We start from the raw sequence: 13833 nt of genomic DNA on the forward strand, positions 1-13833 counted from the left end.
TCTAATTAGGTCAATAAACAAGTATACTAAAGAAATGCTATCTTTGTAAGCTTTTGCTAGCTGTGCATCTGAAGATTGCCCTGGAGACCCTCGCTTTAATCAGATTCAGCAGGGGGTCTGCACAGTTTCATGTCTGTAGAATTTTTCAGTGTTTCACTTCAGACACAAATTTAGGAAACTGTGGCTAATATGTGATGTCACAATGACACATATCAAAATATAGATTTACTCTTCACCATTTGCTCTAGATCTTCACCAAAGCTCTGCCTGGTCCTCTGCTTTTCAACTATTTATTCCTCAGATTTGGGGAATTCAGCCTTGTTTGTCACAACATTGTTGATAAGAGTAAAAATCAGCATAACTTGGTTGTGGAACCTTAGACATGGTGTCTGTCTGTGGAACACAGTGCAGCCCTTTAATCTCTATCCCTGTGCTAGAATACTGAAAAACCAATTGGTGGGGGGATGTGTACTTTACAAATTTATTTTTTAACACATGTGTGCTGTGCTGTGCCAAGTTGCTTTAGTCATGTCCGACTCTTTGCGACCGTTTGGACCATAGCCTACCAGGCTGTTCTGTCCATGGGATTCTCCAGGGAGGAATACTAGAGTGGGTTGCCATGCCCTCCTCCAGGGGATCTTCCCAACCAGGATATTGAACCCAAGTCTATTATGGCTCCAGCATTGGCAGGTGATTAGAAATAAGGATGGACTGTTAACAGTGTTCACGTAATTTACAGCTGAATTATGGGAAAATTATTTTTTTCCATATCTGAATACTCTATTTTCTAAATTCTAGTGGATCACTGGTATATGAGTAACTAGCATAGTTAAAGCTAAATAAAGTAATATAAGCTTGAAGATGGAAATTATTTTCTTTTATAGCAGAGAATTGCTACTAACCCTAGTGCCCAGAGGACCCAGAAAGTAACTCAGCATGGCAGGAAGTCTAGAACCCTGGAGACCCAATTCTGCTCCTTCATTTCATGATGAGGGAACCAAAGCCCTTTGGGCCAAATGTCTTGCTTGAATCCCTGTAGTTCATTAGTACAGTAACCAGATTTTCTGACTTCCGTTTGAAGTCAGGAAACAGCTTTCACATGCCTCACATATCTTTTTTTATGATTTTTTAAAACTTTAGTATTGGAGAATAATTGCTTTACAGTATTATGCTGGCTTCTGCCATGCATCAACATGAATCAGCCACAGGTATACATATATCCCCTTCCTCTTGAACCTCCCTCCCATCTCCCACCCATCCCACCCCTCTAGGTTGACACAGAGCACTGGGTTGAGCTCCCTATGTCACACAGCAAATTCCCACTGGCTGTTTTACACATGGTAAAATGTATGTGTTTCCATGTTGCTCTCTCAATTCATCCCACCCTCTCCTTCCCCCGCTGTGTCCACAACTCTGTTCTCTATGTCTGTGCCTGTATTCTTGCCCCACAAATAGGTTCATCAGCACCATCTTTCTAGATTCCATACACATGCATTAATATATAACATTTGTCTTAGGGACTTCCCTGGTGGCTCAGAGGTTAAAGCGTCTGCCTCCAATGCGGGAGACCTGGGTTCGATCCCTGGGTCGGGAAGATCCCCTGGAGAAGGAAATGGCAAACCACTCCAGTATTCTTGCCTGGAGAATCCCATGGACGAAGGAGCCTGGTAGGCTAGAGTCCACGGGGTCGCAAAGAGTCGGACACGACTGAGCGACCTCCCCTTTCCCTTTTGGCTTTCTGGTTCTGACTTACTTCACTCTGTTCAGTAGGCTCTAGGTTCATCCACCTCATTAGGACTGACTCAAATGCGTTCTTTTTTGTAGCTGAGTAATATTCCATTGTATATATGTACCAAAATTTCTGTATCCATTCAGTTGATGGATATCTGGGTTGCTTCCATGTCCTAGCTATTGTAAAAGGTGCTGCAATGAACATTTTTGGGGTACATGCAATGGTTTTCTCAGGATATATCCCCAGTAGTAGTAAGATTGTTGGGTCATATGGTATTTCTACACCTAGTTTTTTAAGGATTCTCCGTACTGATCTCCATAGTGGATGTATCAATTTACATTCCCAACAGTGCAAGAGGATTCCCTTTTCTCTACATCCTCTCCAGCATTTACTGTTTGTAGATTTTTTGATGATGGCCATTCTGACCTGTATGAGGTGACACCTCATTGCAGTTTTTATTTGCATTTCTCTAATAATGAGTGATGTTGAGCATCTTTTCATGTGTTTATTAGCCATCTGTATGTCTTCTTTGGATAAACGTCTGTTTAGGTCTTCCACCCATTTTTTAATTGGGTTGTCTGTTTTTCTGTTATTGAGCTACATGAGCTGCTTGTATATTTTGGAGATTAATCCTTTGTCAGTTGTTTCATTTGCAATTATTCTCTCCCATTCCGAGGGTTGTCTTTTAATATTGTTTATTGTTTCCTTTGCTGTGCAAAATCTTTTAAGTTTAATTAAGTCTCATTTGTTTACTTTTGTTTTTACTTCCATTACTCTAAGAGGTGGGTCAAAGAGGATCTTGCTGTGATGTATGTCAAAGAGTACTGCCTATGTTTTCCTCTAGGAGCTTTATAGTTTCTGGCCTTACATTTAAATCTTCAATCCATTTTGAGTTTATTTTTGTGTATAGCATTAGAAAGTATTCTAGTTTCATTCTTTTACATGTAGCTATCCAGTTTTCCTGGCACCATTTATTGAAGAGCTTGTCTTTTCTCCATTGTATATTCATGCCTCCTTTGTCAAAAATAAGGTACATGGGTTTACTCTGGGCTTTCTATCTCGTTCCATTGGTCTATGTTTCCTTTTTTGTGCCAGTACCATACTGTCTTAATGACTGTAGCTTTGTAGTATAGTCTGAAGTCAGGAAGGTTTATTCCTCCAGCTCCACTCTTCTTTCTCAAGATTGCTTTGGCTATTTGGGGTCTTTTATGTTTCCATACAAATTGTGAAATTTTTTGTTCTAGTTCTGTGATAAATGCCATTGGTAGTTTGATAGAGATTGCATTGAATCAGTAGATTACTTTGGGTAGTATAGTCATTTTCCGGAGAAGGCAATGGCACCCCACTCCAGTACTCTTGCCTGGAAAATCCCATGGACGGAGGAGCCTAGTAGGCTACAGTCCATGGGGTCGCTAAGAGTCAGACACGACTGAGCGACTTCACTTTCACTTTACCCTTTCATGCACTGGAGAAGGAAATGGCAACCCACTCCAGTATTCTTGCCTGGAGAATCCCAGGGACGGCGGAACCTGGTGGGCTGCCGTATATGGGGTCGCACAGAGTCGGGCACGACTGAAGCGACTTAGCAGCAGCAGCACTGAATCAGTAGATTACTTTGGGTAGTATAGTCATTTTCACAGTGTTATATCTCTCCATCTGTTTGTGTCAGCTTTGATTTCTTTCATCAGTTTCTTATAGTTTTCTGCATACAGGTCTTGTGTCTCTTTAGGTAGGTTTATCCCTAGGTATTTTATTCTTTTTGTTGCAGTGGTGAATGAGATTGCCTCACAGTCTTAATAAGAACTGCTCACTTAAGCCCATCAACTTGGTGTCTCACACACAGCTGCTGCTGCTGCTACTGCTGCTAAGTCGCTTCAATCGTGTCCGACTCTGTACGACCCCATAGACGGCAGCCCACCAGGCTCTGCCGTCCCTGGGATTCTCCAGGCAAGAATACTGGAGTGGATTGCCATTTCCTTCTCCAGTGCGTGAAAATGAAAAGTGAAAGTGAAGTCGCTCAGTCGTGTCCGACTCTTAGCGACCCCATGGACTATAGCCTACCAGGCTCCTCCGTCCATGGGATTTTCCAGGCAAGAGTGCTACACACACACAGCTAGAACACTTCAAAGAATACACAATAGCCTTTAAATGCAGTCAGTACTGATGAACAAAAAGGTGGAAAATCTTTGGAAATTTCTGACAGCAGCCAGGCTTGACTTGTGAGGCTGACATGTCTGGGTTTGGGCTGGGACAACTGAGTGACTGAGTTCCCTCTCTACCCAGACTCATCCTCCAGCGGTATGGTCCAGGCTTGTTCATGTGGCTCCAACAACAGTGAGTAGACAGCCACCAAAAAAAGATGAACCTTGTCATTTGTGACAACGTGGATGCACCTTGAGGTCACCTTGCTAAGTGAAATGAGTCAGAAAAAGACAAATACCATATGACTTCATGCATGTGTGGAATATAAAAAAAAAGGAGAAAATTAATGAACAGTTAAAACCAAAACAGACATATAGATACAGAGAACAGAGTGGCGGTTACCAGATGAGGAGGAGAGTGAGGTAGGGTGAAATAAGTAAAGGGTATCAACTGTATGGTGATGTATGGAAACTAAATTTTTGGTGATGAGCAAACTAAGATATATGGAGGTAGAAATATAATATTGTACACATGTATGAAACTTATGTACCTCAATAACATATAAATCCTTTAAAAATCAGTGAATTTCTCCTCAATGAAAGGGAATGCTGGACAGTTCCAGAAATTTAAAAGAGCCTGCACCAAATTATGGCTGGGAAGTGTGTATGTGAAATTGTCATAAGAGCATTGGTTATAATTTAGAAGATTCTCAGAAGTTTAAAAGAATGAGGACGGGTGCTTGCTTCGGCAGCACATATACTAAAGTTGGAACCATACGGGAAAATTAGCATGATTCCTGTGCAAGGATGACATGCAAATTTGGGAAGTGTTCCATATTTTTATGTAAAAATAGAGTCAAGAATCTACTGTATAGCACAGGGACTTCTACTCAACACTCTGGAATAAACTCTACGGGAAAAGAGTAAAAAAAGAATAGATATATGTCTATGTGTAATTGAATCAGGTTGCAGGACACCTGACACAAACAGGACATTGTAAATCAACTGTGCTCCAGTGTAAAATTCTAACAAAGAGCGAGGTAGAGATCGCCAAGACCTTCTCCAGCTCTGCAATCCTATTGAAAAATAAACACAAGTGTTAGCGAGACAAAACACAGAAAAAGAAGAAAAGGACAGTAAGTGGAAATGGAAGACCAGGCATGAAACTGGTAACTGCCATCTTCATCACTTGGCTAATCAGTCAATGGAAAAGCCAACCCAGATCCAAGGGATAAGGAAACAGATTTTGCTTCTTTTATAGTTACGTGTTTTGTTTGTTTGTTTTTTTTTTTGGAGGCTACTCCAGGTTTTAGTTGTGGCATGTGGTAGTCTAGTTCCCTGACCAAGGATTGAACCAGGGCCCCCTGCATTGGGAACACAGAGTCTTGGCCACTGGACAGCCAGGGAAGTCTTAGATTCCACTTCTTGATGGGAGATGCTACAAAGAATTGTGGTCATGTTTGCTATCTATTACAGTTACCTGAGGAAAGTGATCTGTCCCAACAAGAATAACCTACTATGTATTATTCAATACCTGTATTATTCAAGGTACCCAGACTCTAGAGATGAGCCTACATCTGAAGATGCATCAATTAAACAGCATAAAATAATTAAGTCCCAGTCATCTGTGATTGTCTTTATCTTACCTGTGTAGTAAAATCATTTTGCTGGTTTGAAACCCCAGTCTAAATTTAGGCTATTTGAGGACAGGCACTGCAACTTGTCCATTACTACATCTCCTAAGCATCAGGCACAGCAAGTACAATGGAATACACTTGTACTTTAAGATATTTGCATGGATATTTATAACTAAATTTGGTCTGTAGTTTTTTTTCTATTGTGCTATCTTTGGCAGAGTTTTTAAAAAATGTGTATCCACCTGATAAAAATAATTTGGAAACTTTCCTTTTAGTACTTTAAATAATTCAAATATTGTAAATTATGGGGCACATTCATGTAGGCATCTTGGATTGAGAGTGTATGGCTTGCTGTTTCACCAGTCACCTTAGTTACATCTTAGGCATTTTCTCATTGTGCATCATCTGCTCTGTACCAAGCCCTTTCCACCACCTGCATGTATCTACATATTACAGGAACACAGAAATTGTCCATTTAGGGCAACAAAAGTCTCATGAACATCATGTTGCTGTGAATAGCAGGTGTCTGAAAGCTTCCATGTTCACCTTCAAGTTGGAATACAAATTAGAGAAAGAAAAAGAATGTCACAGGTGTTGGAGAGCATGCTATGCTCCACTGCTGGGTGAAAAACGCATTTGCTGAAAGCAAGCTGCCACCACTTATGAAAAGGTATCAGGGCTCAGAGTCCAATTAGAGAGGAAAAAAAAAATCAATAGTGATTCACTTCCTTGTTAGAGGAATTGATTTTCCTGATAAAGTTCACAATATTCTTAGAGCTGGTCTTAATCATTTTCTGGGGAAATGGCACAGCTCCAGCTCTCCCAAGTTGTATAGTTAAATTGAGATCAGTGGTTTAGCAGTGCAGGGAGTTACAAATCAATCTCATCAAAGAGGAAAATGTATCCCTCAGACAGAAAGTGAGCAAAAATACCAGCCAAACATCCCTCTCTAGCCAAATATTCAGATGTTTATTTTATCTCTTTTTAAAAAAGCTAGGTAAGGACCATGATCTTCCAGTTTTCATTCGGACCTGAATGTCAAAATGGATATATGGTTTCATTTTTCTTATTTTGATGAATAAAACTGTGCCCTTGGGTTTAGAAGACTTGTCTGTATTCCGGCTCTCTCTTGCTGGCCTCATGACCTTGAGAGAATTATTTCACTTCCCTGAATTGCTCTTCATCTTTAAAAAGAGATTGGATTTGTCGATGTGTGTGCCAGATGTATATGTGGCTATCAACCAATTATGTGTAATTCAGCAATTACATGTAATTAAGCAATTACATATAGCAGACACTGGTCCAAATGCATCAACTCTTTGAACCCTCACAACCACTCTTTGGAAAAGCTATCATTATCCCTCCATTTAGAGGCAAGGACACAGGGATGTAGAGAGGTTTAGGTAATTTGCCCAATCTTAATTCTTATTCAGGGCCACATGAAACACAGGGGCTTGATCACTGTTTCTAGAAAGGATTCTAGAACCAAATAAATTTGGGAAACACTACCTCCTATATTCTCCTTTTGGGAATTTGCATTTCATGTTAGTTAATGAAAGGTCTGGGGAGTCCTGAAGCAGATACTAGTTTATCTCAGCATTTTTCAAATAGTTTGGTTATAGAACTTTCTTTTTCATGCAATACTAGCAACATCCCAAAGGACAGTCAACTAAGAACCAGAAAATATTTGAGTTCCAGTTCTAAACACAAGTTCTTAAGTGAACTTGAAAATTGCTTAAATTTTACAAACCTCAGTTTCCATTATTAAGCTAGTGAAACACCTACTTCAGCAAAGCATTTATCAATACATGAATTAAATAAGATTCCATATGGGGAAGCTTTTTTATAAATAATGAAATATTACACAAATGCTAGGTGTTATTATCATTCATTCAATTCTTTGAACATGAAATATCAGAAATGGTTTCCCAGCCAGAGACAACCTTTGTCAATCATTTGTAAAACTCATTCTTTTTTTTTTTTTCTCTTTTTTTCCTTTAACCATGAAGTCTACTCCAAAGTTACTATCCAAACAGCAAAATAACTGAATCCTGTTAAAGGCCTTTTTCTCTTATACTCATTTGACAAGAGTCTCTATTCAACCTTTGATTGAATGATTGCTCTAAAAATTAATTCTATAAAATCCTATTTGAGACTGTTTTAAGTTAAACGCAGAAACCTGGTATTGTTTCAACAAATTGATAAATACATTACCTGTGCATAACCAACTGTGTTCTAGAAGTTCAGCACATCTCATTTTTATTCTTGTTGCTTGTCATTTGTTTCCTACCATTGCTATCATGTTCTATATCTCCTCTACATAGTCTGCAACACTGCTATTTCGGCACTGTGTGTTGCATTAAAAATGAAATTCAACATGAGAAAGATCCTCTAGATTCAAGGAATTTCATGATCAGAGTACCATCAAGCAGTGTGTGCGTGTGTGTGTGTGTATGTGTGTGTAGTAAGTTCCCTACTTACAAACCTTCAAGTTGTGAACTTTCAAAGGTGTGAACATTCGTTCACATGTCCAATCACATAAGTTAGTTCCTGCATCTGGTGTACATTGTCATGTGCACAACTTCTCTACAAGTGATTGTGCTCCAGTGTACAGCACTACTCTGAGTGCAATAGTATAGAATCTTTACAGCAGCTTGCCCTGTGACTCCTACTGCTGACGATCCTTCAGCTCTGCCTCCTCCTACCTCCTCTCCCTCTTCCAGTCAGTAACTCCTCTTTCCTGTTCACTGGATGCCAGCACCTGTATGCCAGCTGTTGTACTGTATCGCTGTACTTTCCAAGATACCATACTGCAAGACTGTGGCTTCCCTGATAGCTAAGTTGGTAAAGAATCCACCTGCAACGCAGGAGACCCTGGTTTAATTCTTGGGTTGGGAAGATCTGCTGGAGAAGGGATCGCCTACCACTCCAGTATTCTTGGGTTTCCCTTGTGGCTTAGCTGGTAAAGAATCCGCCTGCAATGTGGGAGACCTGGGTTCAAAACCTGGGTTGAGAAGATCCCCTGGAAAAGGAAAAGGCTATCCACTCCAGTACTATGGCCTGGAGAATTCCATGGACTATATAGTCCATGGAGTCACAAAGAGTCAGACACGACTGAGCGAATTTCACTTTCACTGTTTACAGCAAGATTAAAAATGTTTTCTTTATTTTTTTGGTTTTATGTATTATTTGTGTGAGAAATATTATAAATATATTACAGTACAGTACTTTATAGCCGATTGTGTTACTTAGGTACCTAGGCTAACTTTGTTGGATTTAGAACAAATTGGACTCAACGAATTCACTCTTGGAACAGAACGTGTTCATATATAGGGGACTTACTATACAAACTATGGCCTGCACACCAAACCAAATCCATCATTCTGTTTTTGTCCAGTCCAAGAGTTAAGAAAAGCTTTTTTAATGGTTGAGAGGCATGGAAAGAAATAAATACCATTACAAGTGAAAATTATATGAAATTCAAATTTCAGTGTCCTTAAGTTTCACTGGAATACAGTCACACCTGTTTGTTTACATATTATCTGCAATAAGGCAGCCTTTAAGGTATAGCAGCAGAGTGAGTAGTTAGGACAAGAGATGGTAAGCTTCACAAAACCTAAAACATTTACTGTTTTGCCTTTTATAAAAAAATTTGCCAACCTCTGCTTTATGTTCAGTATTTTCATACAATGGGTTTTGCCTGAGAAAATATAGTTACTCTACACAGCAGACATCTTGGAGAAATAAGCTTGGTTTGCTTTTTAACTTTACTTAACCTATAAAAGAAGTCTATGGTTTAGTAGAAATATCAGGGGGCTTCATGAAAATCCCCATGGAAAAGAAATGCAAAAAAGCAAAATGGCTGTCTGAGGAGGCCTTACAAATAGCTTGGAAGCGAAGAGAAGCGAAAAGTTTATGTTTAAGTTGGTGTTTTTCCATGAATTTGGGATGTTTTCATCCCGATTGTTTCATCAGTATTTTTTCTACTATTTTCAACTTCTCTATTTCTGATATTATCATATACATGTTGGCACACTTAATGCACTAGTGTTTCTCTGAGGCTCTGTTTATTTTTATATTTTTTTCTCTTCTTCAGATTACATAATTTCTATGGATCTATCCTCAAGTCTGCTGATTCTTTCTTCTGACAGTTGAAATCTATTGTTTAGTCCCTCAAGTGAATTTTTTGTTTCACTTATCCTACTTTTCAATTTAAGAAGCTTCACTTTGCCCTTTAATATGATTTCTGTCTCATTATTGATATTTCCTATTTGATGGAACATTATCATCATACCTTCTTTTACTCCTTTAAACATTGTTTTCTTTAGTTCTTTAACATATTTATAATGGCTACTTTGAAGTTTTTTTATATGACATCTGGTCTCCTTTAGAAGCAGTTTCCATTGCCTGCATTTTTATGATATATGGATCATATTTTCCTATTTCTTTGCATTCCTTATAAATTTTGTTGGAAACCAGATATTTCAGATAAAATATTGTAACAACTGTGTCTGGATATAGGGACTCCTCTTCTTGGACCTATTATTATTATTTGATTTTTTATTTGTCTAGTGACTGCATTATCTCAGTGAAGTCTGTCCCCCTTTAACACTGTCCTGCAGTGTTAAGCCTGTGATATTGGTCCTCAGTGAGGTGCAGTGTTGCCTGAAATAAGGATGGTTCAGTTAGGGATCTCTTTGGCTCTCTCTTTTCCCTGACACGCTCATGAACTTCACGTATGCCAGACAGTCCCATCCAGGGAACGTCGCCTTTGCTTCTCCCTCTTTCTCTACGATCCTTTCTCCAGATATTGCCATGGCTTACTTTCTCATTTCACTCAGGTCTTGAGTCAAATGTTATTTCCAAATAAAACCCTTCCCTGGGAAATCTATATATTAGTAGAATAGTAGCCCCTTCTTTGGTTGCTTCCTTGTTTTATCTTTTCCCACAATATTTATACTGACTGGCAAGATAGCATGATATTTTTTAGTGTCCGTATCATACCCTAAAATGTAAAATTCACAAAACGTGAATTTTGCCTCCTCCATTCACTGTTACATCAATTCTAGAGGCTAAGACAGTTCTTGGCACAGAGTAGGCCCTCTCCAAATTTTTGTTATTAAATTATTGAAAAACTAAATAAATACTGTGTTCCTATACTAGACACTAGAAGTGGAGGGAATATACTCAAGGAAGAAGACTAAAACAAGAAAAATTGCGAATGCAGAAACACCAAAGAAAGGCAGAAACACTTCTGCCTTCTTGGACTTGCTCCTCTGTCTGTCTGAGGAAGTAACTCCTTATTCCTTTGCTTTAAAATCTCACAAATCTCAAGCTGCAAGGCAGAAGAGAGGAGGAACTGGTGAAGGAGGAGAAAGTTTTGACTGTGTTTCATTTTCACAACCACACTCGTTCTCAGGGTTAGGGAACTATATGCAAGGGCAAGTATCAGGGACCAGAGCCACCGAGGGGACAGTGTTACATGTATGTTTCCACAAAATGCTTACATGTAGCTGAGCAATATGTCACTTCTCTGGTTCAATTCCTTCAAGCGTTCCTGCTCTTCCCCCAGAAGAAAACCCTTAATATTATTGAAAATCCTTAATACCACTGAAAGATATTATGGAATCTGGCCTCAGCCTTCCTCTCTGAGTGTATTTCAAGCCACCTGCTTCCCAACTTTACTGAATTCCCTTCCACTCCTGAGATGCTTCCTCAGCACCTTTACAGACATGGTCCTGCAGCCTTCTAACTTTCCCCTTCAGTCATGGCCCAGATAACCTTAGTTCACCTTTCAGGTTCCAACTCAAATGTTACTCCCCCAGGCCTCTTCTGACTTAAACTAAATAGTCTCTTGTATTATTAGTGTAAATATAGCTGCTATAACAAATAGTTTCTGCACAAAAGTGGCTCAAACCCAGTAGAACTATGTGTCTTACTCATGTAGCCATGCAAGGCGGGATCATTCAAGTACACAGGCTGGTGTGGTTATCAACTCCTTCAACATATGGCTTCCAAGATCACCATGATGACCTCCAGCCCAGGCGGCTGGATCAGGGTAAGAGCACAGAGGAGTGTATATGGGTGGTTTTATGGGCCAAACTGAACATCAGCACACTTCACATCTTGGCACATTCCATCATCAGTCACAGGGCCATGCCTGACTGAAAGAGAGATGGGGTAATCTCATCCCGCTGTATTCGCAGGAATAAGAGGAGAACATGGATTTGGGCAAGGTAGCAGATCCTGCCCTAGGGCTCCCTTCTGCCCGCCTTCCATTATGTACTCCTGGGGCACCTGACAGTTCAGTGTCACAAAGCTCAGGGCATGTGCTATGTGTGAGACTTTTAAAGTCCATGAAGGCAGAAACGGGGTCTGCCTGCTCTCCCTCTGTATCCCTTAAAGCCTCAGCATTTAGTGGGCTCTCAGTAAATATTACGTCGAACTATGTGAAATTACTGCTTTGTTTGTCATAAAATATCTAATATTAGCAATTTAGAAGAACAACATTTAAGGCACACCTTTGACATATGGGTTGTTCAACAGAGCACCTCCCATGGATTAGTGGAATGCTATAACACAGGACTCAAAGGTTTTCCAGCTTGAGTCTTTCCACTAATGCCTTGTTAGGTAATTCCAGTTTCTTGCCAGGGAATCAGTTGTAGAACAGTGTGTTTTATGGACTAGCTGTGAGGTCATGCAGCCTGTGGGAATTTGGTGGAAGTGGGGAGCCACACAAGACCTCCACTCGGGTTGAGGAGAAAGCTTGGTCATGCATGTTAATGAATGACAAACCTTCAGTTCTGTCCCAATTAAGCAAATATTGGTTCAGCATCTACCGTGTGCCAGGCGCTAGGTCCAGAGCCAAGGACACAAAGATGATTACTTCCTTGGAGGAGCTTGTAGACTTACAAGGGGTTCACAGTCAGCTTGTTTTGGAAATATCCCTTCGGCACTTTTTCAGAAGAATGAGCAGGACAAGAAAAAGAAAAACCATCTGGGAGTTGATTTTAATAGTTTAGGCAAGAGATGCTGTCCTGTATTGTTTTCCTTCACAGGTTTTTCTTTGTTTAACTTTTAGGGGGACAGAGGGTGGGAGGAGAGGTGGTCACGGGAAGGGTGCAGGGGCTGGAAAAAAACAAATATGCAAAGACAGAATCATCCCTCACCTGCTAGTGAGGAAAGCTGCTGAGGTGCAGAAAGGGGCAGCCACCATGCCGATCATGTCCTGGGATGGCATGCTGTGTTTAGACAGCGCTTCAGCTGAGAAGTTCCCTACCACTCTCCAATCCCTTAAAATAAAGAATTCCGCCACTGAAATGGAGAAAAATTGGGATCCTCACAACCATGTCAGAAACTGAGGCTGTGCAGCCCTTCCTGGCATCCTTAATCCTTAGGCTGTACCTTCCTCCTTCCCAGTGTGGTGCTGGAGGAAGGGGATGGGAAGCCCACTCCGGGGTGTGTGCGTTCCATCATTTGTCAGGCCGGAGCGGTCTTCTTGCTGGGTCTTTGTTGCTCTCGGCCTCTGAGTTAAAAATAGACTTTCCAAAGAAAGCTCCCCTTAGGTGGTCCTACCAAGGTAATTTACATTATCAGCTCCCAGCTTCAAGACTAATTTGGAACAGTCCCGCATTTGATGTGCTCCATTTCTTTTCAGGGGTGGCTGCTTTTTCACAACCAGCTCCAAGGAAGTATTCTCCCCAGTGATCTCAAATCTTGAAGCAGGAATTAGGATGGAGGTTGGAGGTGGGTGGGTGGGTAGCACGGTTTAGGAGCCATGTAAACTCCAGTTGGATTCTCTGCACAGGACTCTCAAATTCTTCTGCCCACTCTTTTCCCTATGTTAAAAAGTTAAAAATATCTGCCCGTAATGTCATACTCCTCTATGCTTTCTACTAAACCCAGGAGCTCCAAAAGAAAGTGAAAGTGTTAGTTGATCAGTCATGTCTGACTCTTTGCGACCCTATGGACCCACCAGACTCCTCTGTCCATGGGATTTTCCAGGCAAGAATACTGGAGGGGGTTGCTATTCCCTTCTCCAGGAGATTTTCCCAACCCAGAGATCAAACCCTGGTCTCCAGCATTGCTGGCAGATTCTGAGCCACCAGGGAAGCCCCTTGTAACTCTGGGGGGTCACTTTTAATGTGCATGGGATGGGCAGTCACCTGCAGGATGTTCTGCCACTGTCACTAACAAGGAGGCTGAAAGAGCAACACATCAAAACACGAAGATCCTCGAGGCCATCCTCAAGCTGAATGCATGTTCTACCCTGGTCACTGTAAGCAGTATCAAGGAGCCTGAATCTGACATCTGTTTTCCTGGC

General features: G+C 40.7%; 1 protein-coding gene and 1 non-coding gene across 3 annotated transcripts in view; both read left to right on the forward strand.

Moving 5' to 3' along the window:
• The window catches only part of STAC (SH3 and cysteine rich domain), a 335857-nt gene that overhangs the window by 185848 nt on the left and 136176 nt on the right, over window positions 1-13833 (forward strand). The window lies entirely within an intron of this gene.
• LOC145522080 (U6 spliceosomal RNA) lies at window positions 4610-4715 on the forward strand. Its single transcript, XR_014065899.1, has one exon. It is a non-coding gene; the product is annotated as a U6 spliceosomal RNA (small nuclear RNA).

This window comes from Giraffa tippelskirchi, chromosome 9 (assembly GCF_054371585.1).
Source record: "Giraffa tippelskirchi isolate mGirTip1 chromosome 9, T2T-mGirTip1v1.2.pri, whole genome shotgun sequence".
Lineage (NCBI taxonomy): Eukaryota > Metazoa > Chordata > Mammalia > Artiodactyla > Giraffidae > Giraffa > Giraffa tippelskirchi.